A 6,000-nucleotide genomic window follows, 5' to 3' on the forward strand; every position below is an offset into this window, starting at 1 on the left:
AAGTCATTGCCAGTAAAGGATTCTCAACAAAATATTAAAAATTAACATTTTATTTATGATGATATTCAATTGTTCAATTACTTTTGGTCCGTTATTTATTACAGGTACTTGTATAGCGCTGTAAATTTACTCAGCACTTTACATTTATATTGTACATTCACATCAGTCCCTGACCCTCAAGGGGTGTACAATCTAAGGTCCCTAATTTACATTCATACATACACATACTAGGGACGATTTAGACAGGAGCCAATTCACCTACCAGCATGTCTTTGGAGTGTGGGAGGAAACCGGAGGAAACCCATGCAGTTACGGGGAGAACATGCAAACTCCAGGCAGGTGGTACCATGGTTGGGATTGGAACCAATGACCCTAGTACTGCCAGGTGGAAGTGCTAACCATTTAGCCACTGTGCTGCCCATTAAAAAAAAAAGGGGGAGATGGCTACTCCTTAAGAGTTGTAATTCCTAAACCCTTCCTCCAATTTGACTGTACATACCCTCAAATTAAACCTGAGAGTGTGCACTTACAGGCCATAAAATTTAAAATGATGCCTGTGTCCAAATATATATGGACCTGTGTGTGTGTGTGTGTGTATATATATATATATGTGTGTGTGTGTGTGTGTGTGTATGTATATGTGTGTGTGTGTGTGTATGTATATGTGTGTGTGTGTGTGTGTGTGTGTGTGTGTGTGTATATGTGTGTGTGTGTGTGTGTGTGTGTGTGTGTGTGTGTGTGTATATGTGTGTGTGTGTGTGTGTGTGTGTGTGTGTGTGTGTGTGTATGTGTGTGTGTGTGTATATGTGTGTGTGTGTATATGTGTGTGTGTGTGTGTATATGTGTGTGTGTGTATATGTGTGTGTGTGTATATGTGTGTGTGTGTATATGTGTGTGTGTGTATATGTGTGTGTGTGTATATGTGTGTGTGTGTATATATGTGTGTGTGTATATGTGTGTGTGTATATGTGTGTGTGTATATGTGTGTGTGTGTGTGTATATGTGTGTATATGTGTGTGTGTGTGTATGTATATGTGTGTATGTGTGTGTGTGTGTGTGTGTGTGTGTGTGTGTGTGAATGTATATGTGTATATGTGTGTGTGTGTGTGTGTATGTGTGTGTGTGTGTGTGTGTGTGTGTGTATATATATATATATAATGTGTACATTAATTGGTTTGTGTGAAAGTTGAAGCATCTACAAACTATGGTATAAATACTGGAATTTTTTATTTCTTTTTATACTTGTAATGTTGGTGACCAGCCATTTATAGTGGGACTGTGATAGTGCTGCTGCCAATCTGACACGAATTGACGGTGGCTGGGGGGTACTGACACTGAATAATACAATGATAATACTATACACTGTCACTGTACTAATAAAACAGGCTGGGAAGGGATTAACACCTAGGGGCAATTAGAGGGTTAACTACCTAACAATGTGTAATGTGTCAAACAACAACAGAGAACAATTCCCAGCTCAACTTACCAACCAGCCGAATTGTCCTTACAGTTCATGTTAAAAAAGGGTATAGTTTGCACACATTTAAAGTTCCTAACTCCCGTATTTGTAAATTTCTGCAAACTAACCCCGGTTTTACCATGAACTGTTAGACAGGACACGTCCGTTGGCTGCAGGCTGGTTTAGACAGGACACTTCGGTTGGCTGCAGGTTGGTTGGTAAGTTGAGCTGGGAATCTCTCTGTTGTCACCCTTCCATGTGCTCCTTACTTAAAGGCTAGTTATAGAGTGGGGCAGTTGCTGTGTGTATTATGTGCTGCCTTTTACTAAATATGTTTGTTCCTTCTCCCTGCTTTGTTCCCTCTGGACAGAGACCATGTGCTGTTTGACAACACAAGGCTCTGGGCTGTGATTGGCCACAGCCAATCAGCAGGTCTCAGCCATGGACCATTGGCTAAAACCTGCTGATAAAATCTTTGTGTCCAATCACAGCGAGAGTCCACACGCCCTGATCCCGGAGGCTGCTGCTGACGTATAGGTACGTTATTGTGACTGTACAAGCTGTAAAATGCAGGCGGGTGGTTAGCAAGTGGTTTAAGGATTTTTGTATTCCCAGTCAAATCCTTTTTTTTGGGAGTCCTTTGAGAGACACAGGAAATCTTTAACCTTTGGGTTATGCTGCTACTTACAGGATTGGACAGCGGGTAGAAAAATAAAAATAAATTGTAGGTCAGCCCTTCCTCCTACCAGAATGTCTTTAGCCAAACCGTATAGAGAGCATGACCACAAATGCAGAGGGGTGGGACCTGTGTCCCCCTTTGGAGTCCGTGAAGTTTATGGTTCCTAAAATAAATGTTACATATTTTTTTTGGTTTTTTTCCCCCTCCTCTCCGTATTGGAATGTAGGAATACTTTAACCTTCAGGATGTCCAAAAGCAGCCCAAACTGAGAGGTAGGTGAGGGTAAACAAATGCAAAAAGGCCCAAGAAAAAAAAAAAAAAAAAGATAAACTAGGGACCGCCTGCAGCTCAAAGAGCCACCTGAAGCATGTTACACCCCATGCATCAGATGAGGCTTCAACATCCACCTGATTAAAATGTGTGAACAGAAGATCAGGTAGCAGCCAGGGTCCATTTAGAATTACAAACTCCTTATCTTCCTTGATAAATCAGCAACTGGGACATAAACGCTCACAGCCCAAATCTTATGCAGTGGAGAGAAATGGAGCCGGGTAGAGGGAATGAAGAACCATGCCTACCTTAGGTGAGAGGGAAGTCCTAGGCCTGAACACCACACCTGGGTTGGGGTCATTGAGTATATGAGAAAGGTATAGAGGTGTCAGCAGTTTCTGCTTTCCAGTGTTGGGGTGTAATAGTGTGTCTCAGGGTATCTAAGTAGGGTGTATGGAGGTGTCAGCTGTCACTTCATTCCAGTTTGGGGTACAGCAAGGTGTTATGAGGTGTAGAAGGGGACGTAAGGTGTTGGGGTGTAGAAGGATCTCATGGGGTGCTAGTTGTCCTTTCCAGTTCCGGGGTAAAGTAGGGTGTCCTCTGTTGTAGCAGGTTGTCTCAGGATGTTGGGGTGTATCTTGGTTTTAGGGTGTCAGCTGTCCTCTATAGTGTTAGGGTGCAGGGAATAGTCGGGTGTTATGGAGTGTAGTAGGGGGCTGTGCAAGGTGTATTAGGGTCAGCTGTCACCTCTCTCCAGTGTTGGGGTGCAGTAAGATGGAATAGTGATTTTGTCAGGGTGCTGGGGTGTCAGCTGTTGCCTCTCCCCAGTTTTAGAATACAATAGGGTATAATGGGGTATATAAGTAGGGTGTTGGGATGTCAGCTGTCACCTCTCCCCAGTTTTGGGGTGTAGCAGGAGGTTATGGGTTGTCCCAGTAGGGTGTTGGGATGTCAGCTGTCACCTCTCCCCAGTTTTGGGGTGTAGCAGGAGGTTATGGGTTGTCCCAGTAGGGTGTTGGGATGTCAGCTGTCACCTCTCCCCAGTTTTGGGGTGTAGCAGGAGGTTATGGGTTGTCCCAGTAGGGTGTTGGGGTGTCATCATGATGTGGATGTTGCAGCTCTCATCTCTCCAGTGTTTTTATTGTCCAGAAAATATTAGGAAAGAAGCTCATAGCTGCTGTGGGGCCAGATTTATTGTGAGCAAGCAGAGTATGAGCACACATATTACATGTGGGGGGTCAGCAACCCGTTCATGGCATCCGTGCCTTGCTGACCCTCCGAAGTGCTCCTGATCCCTGCCGCCTCTACTCTCATCCATCCCATAGGACACCTTGGATGGACAAGAGAGAGGAGGCCTGGTCTAGCAGAGTTCTGTACCCTCTGTGCTTACTTCACATGCGCCTGTCTCACAGCTCAGTGATGGGCCTGGGGGGAGGAGCCAAACACTGCCAACCCCTCACCTGGCAGACATTTTAATGTGACAGATGTGATCGATATTGTTTATCGGGCATGTCGTGTGATGGCAGGGGAGGGAGGAAGTGTCCTCTTCCTACCTGTACTCTACAGAATATTATATATACCCCAATGTATGGTCAGCACACCCAGCTCATGGTTTGGGGGGGGGAGGTGTCAGTGATGGTAGGGGTGTTTTTTTGAGGAGGGTGATGCCCAGAGTTGATCTTTAAGGCTCAAGAGCTATCCCCACATTTAGTATAATAACCCCCCCTCCCCTCAGCCTTTCACTGGGAAGGTAACTGTGCTGCTGTTTCTCCTCCCCCAGCTCTCAGCTCCTTATGCAATTGAGAACAGAGGGTATATGGTAACTTTTTAAAAGGGGGGAGAGGTTTTTTTTTTTTTATATCTACACGTTTTGCCTTTCAATTCTATTTTAAACTGTATGGGTTGTTTTTACAAGTTTGAGGGTTTACGTATAGTGTAATTGCACTCATGTTCAGCAGCACAAAAAGGGAGAAGGAAGCTATTTTTTATTTACTGCTCCAGTGCCTTACCACATCTAATATGGGTGCCAGAGAACTTACACCCAAATCAAATGCCTCCTGGAAGCTCCATTCCCCCAGAACTTCCTTCCTCTCAAATCTAAAGAACAAATAGATCAGTAGAGGCCCCTGTGTCATACAGTGAGAACTCAATGCCATCTACTGGAAGATGAAAGGTATTACATCATCCTAGCACTTCCTATCACTAACTATAATATATATATATATATATATATAAAATATAGCTGAATCCTAGGAAATACATACAAATGCATAATAATTCATACACTCCATATCATCAGAAAACACCAAACACGGATTATATAATTTTATTTAAATTATATGTGATGATGTGATAGCATAGGCAGTGACCGGGTCATTTAACTATTATACCCCAGATCCCTCCTTCTGGTCCTGAACACACCAGATCAAACGGAGATCGGTAACCGCCTGATTACATTAGGCCAAAAACGGAAGCTTCGGGTTTCTTAGACCATAGAAATGATCAGGGATATTCTTGTTCTCACACATCTCTATGGTGAGCCAGCAAAACCGCCGGCTTTAGTCCCAGGCTCCTCAGTGGGACAGGTGAGCCTGTAAATGTGGCTGGAAGGACCCCCTTCGACCACCTGTAAAAGTGATCCAGTGGCTATTTAGCCGATTGGATCGCTTCTAATTTATTCAGCATTGCTGGCTGAAAAAAATTGATACTGAGGCTATGACTGCAGCTCCGGTATAACCACTAAAAGCAAACGACGTATGGGTATATCCTTTTGGTGAAGGGGTTAAAAGTCAACTTGTAAAGAATAGGTGACGTGATAGCTGTATTTTCCCCAACTGATTCACACACCTACTGGTGGGTATGTACCCTGTGGGGCATCACTGGAGGAAATGATGATGGCTGCCAGGTGCCTGAGTTTCCAAGGCAATGAAACGCTTATACCCCGCAGTTATTCAGGAGGGGAGGAGCAGCTGGAAGTGAATTCACTGTAACTGAAGACGAGGGATTGGTGTGCGGAGGGAGTGGCTTTGTACAGACATGCTGTACTCTTGCACAGCATGCCTGTACAGACAGCGCGAGATGACAAGGTGTAAACTGACCGGGCTAGCATGGATTGACTGCCATGTTTAGCATGGTCAGTTTACTCTCAGGAGCAGCACAGACAGGCTTAACTAAGTATTAGAGAACACCGGCAGGCACAAATAAACACTAACATTAACTCCTTTGTGCCGCCAGTACATATATACGCCTTCTGGCAGGCGGGCCCTGACAACGAGATGGTTGTATATATGCGTACCAAAACGTAAACCAACCTGTGCCGAGAGCATGCGCCCTGCACACTCCCGGCACAGTTATTGGTGCCTAATGGAAAACTCCCAATCACTACTTGCGATCAGGAGCTTTACAATCGTGTGACAGCCAATGGAGGTGGTTACGGGATCATAAAACCCCCCTCTTGGCATCAGAAACCCCTTATAAAGGGTCGAAAGGTGTCGGCGTTAAAGAACCAGTAGCATGTTTTCTTTTGGTTTTTGTTTTTTATTAGATTTACAAGACTGTAGAAACCTTCACAAATAAGGGAAAGACCACAATC

Source organism: Staurois parvus, unplaced genomic scaffold (genome assembly GCF_062004578.1).
Source record: "Staurois parvus isolate SC_StPar_1 unplaced genomic scaffold, SC_StPar_1.0 ptg000189l, whole genome shotgun sequence".
In the NCBI taxonomy this organism is placed as follows: domain Eukaryota; kingdom Metazoa; phylum Chordata; class Amphibia; order Anura; family Ranidae; genus Staurois; species Staurois parvus.